This window comes from Bubalus kerabau, chromosome 1 (assembly GCF_029407905.1).
Source record: "Bubalus kerabau isolate K-KA32 ecotype Philippines breed swamp buffalo chromosome 1, PCC_UOA_SB_1v2, whole genome shotgun sequence".
Taxonomy (NCBI): Eukaryota; Metazoa; Chordata; class Mammalia; order Artiodactyla; family Bovidae; genus Bubalus; species Bubalus kerabau.
This window is the reverse complement of record NC_073624.1, coordinates 228,617,952-228,620,525: the sequence shown is the minus strand read 5'-3', so window position 1 is coordinate 228,620,525 and position 2,574 is coordinate 228,617,952. Positions and strand designations below refer to the sequence as shown.

Below are 2,574 nucleotides of genomic sequence, written 5' to 3'. Positions count from 1 at the left end.
CAATAAATATGAAGTAGATAAATAAGTGATATATATTTCAATTCTTAAAATTTTATATCAGTCATGGATGACTGAGTCAACTGAATTCTACTGAATAAGGTGAGAATATTGACTCAGGCCATGAATGGGCTGGTTTGGGCTGTTTTTTTTCCCCTTTTGAATAGAGATTTTTTTTTTATCAAATCAGAAGCCCGATAGATGATTTTCACTTCTCAGGAATCTCCTGGTATTTCTTATATAGTCAGGAAGTTGGTTTATATGAATTTTATGGTCTACTCCCAAGCTGAGATTATATGATTCAGTCAGTGATTTCCTGATGGAGAGAGAGAAATGCTTTAAAAGAAAAATGAAAAGAAAAAACAAACAAACAAAAAAAAAAACTTACTCTCTTTTGAGATGAAAGAATCTCAGAATTTCCTGGACACAGGTTCTTAGTTGAGATTCTGATAATAAATGAATGTTCTAGTACCAAGAGGGACTGTTGCTCTCACGATGCTGAAAGTGCCATAGGGCAGTAAGGTGGAGTCAAGAGGAGTGAACTGCTATTATCAGCCTAGCCCATTTGAGGTTTGCATTATATCCTAGCCAGATGTGTCATCTCTATTAAGAAATAGCTGCTTCCCAGAACAGGACCCTAGAACAGGTTCAAAAGACTTAATGAATCATGGGAAATATTTCCTTGTAAAATATGATTACATAATATGACCCAGATTCTACTTTACATTTGGTGCATAAACAATTGGCTTATGCAATTGGATGGTGTATAAACAATTCTTTAGTGCTTTCACATATATTTTATTTGATTCACGTGTAAGACCGAGTTGGCTATTACTGTCATCTCCACTTTATAGAAGAGGAAATTGGGTTTTAAATAAGTTAACTGGCTTAAGATATTAGAACTAGTAAATGTCTGAAATAAGTCTTAAAGACAGCTTCCTGAGTTCCTCATTTTCTGCAACAGTGCCATTTTCGTTCCTTGATTAAGTGATTAGTGTAGCTATTGAGACCAGCCGTCTTGGCCCTTTACACAGAGTCCTCATCAACTGGAAGCCTGCAGGTCTATTCCATACTGGACGCAAAGCAAAGAAATTCAGTCATTGTCTTTGTTGATTAGGCTAAAGTAGTGATGCATGCCCTGCAGTAGAAAATGGCTTTCTCGAGAGCCCCATATTTTGTGGTGGAAGTGGTGCTAATGATGGAACTAGCTGAATAACTATTGGGGATATAGTTACTCTTTTTTGGAAGTTATTTATTCAAGTTTCTAAAGGAGAAGATCACTGGCATCTTCAAGCACCAGTATAAGGGTCAATGTGGATGTCTTTAAGAATCCCGTGGTGCGTAAGCTGGGCTCTCCCTCATGTTTTGACCATGACTACTTTGTCTCCAAATAGGGCTGACCTGAAGAAATCAAGTATAGTTTAATGTATCAAGAACTCTTCACACCCAGTATCAAGGGGTTTACTTAACTTGTTGTTGTTGTGAAGTTGCTCAGTCATGTCCGACTCTTTGCAACCCTATGGACTGTAGCCTGCCAGGCTCCTCTGTCCACGGGATTTTCCAGGCAAGAATACTGGAGTGGGTTGCCATTTCCTTCTCCAGAGGATCTTCCCAACCCAGGGATTGAACCTGGGTCTCCCACTTTCTAGGCAGACGCTTTTACCATCTGAGCCACCAGGGAAGTCTTAGTCTTACTTAGTCTTAGTCTTACTTAGCTAGTAATATCATCAACTGCACTGACATTTTCCAAAGGAAGAGAAGCATTTGCACTTCTCACTATGCCAAATATTAGGAAGTAACTTACTTATCTTGACCAATATTTCAACAAAACATTCTTCGTTTATGATGTTTGCTAAGTGCTACAAGAAAACTCTTGACAGTGGAAAATGATGATTTCAAAGAGCTGTTGCATGGCTCTATGACAAGACCACTGGTAAGTGGCAAGGACTGGTAGCTGCTCTTGCCTTTTAAGTTCAGGAACTAGAAGATATTCTCCATAACATTAATGGACATGGTTTCTTTGGCCTAGAAGGGCTGTGCCAAATAGAACTCAAGTTTGTCTTCCCAGAAATGAATAACGATTCCAGAATCTGGTGATACGAGCTGCTATAGGAATGGGGATTATGATGTTGACTAGAGAACATGGTGCAGCAGTGTTTAAGAGCTTGAGCTCTGGGGTCAAGCAGAACTCTTGTCGATCATAACCCTACCATTTCCCATTTATGTTGGACAGTGTATCTGTCATCTGTAAACCTTACTTTTCTTAAGTGAAATAAAAAGCAGATTTATTCATTAACTTATTGTTCTTTTTAGCTCCTATCATGCTTCAGAACTAGATTAGAAGCTAGACTTACCATGATAAATATTATAAACTTTTATTTATATAAATTTATTATCAGAGTTGTTTTGTGAATTAAAGGAGGTCACTATGTACAGGTCTTAGCATAAGACCTATTTGAAGGTTTTCTTCAAGTAATAATATTAAACTCAGGAAGTACAAAAGAGCTATCTTTAAAATACTAGAAAGTTTCCCAGTTAGACTTTTTATTTGTGGCTCCAAGGGACAAGTGAGAAGGT

The 2,574-nt window shown here is 37.6% G+C and overlaps 1 non-coding gene across 1 annotated transcript; it reads right to left on the bottom strand.

The window, feature by feature from the left end:
- Window positions 1-1,605: 1,605 nt before the first annotated feature.
- On the bottom strand, window positions 1,606-1,678 carry TRNAS-AGA (transfer RNA serine (anticodon AGA)). Its single transcript has one exon. It is a non-coding gene; the product is annotated as a tRNA-Ser (tRNA).
- Window positions 1,679-2,574: the final 896 nt, after the last annotated feature.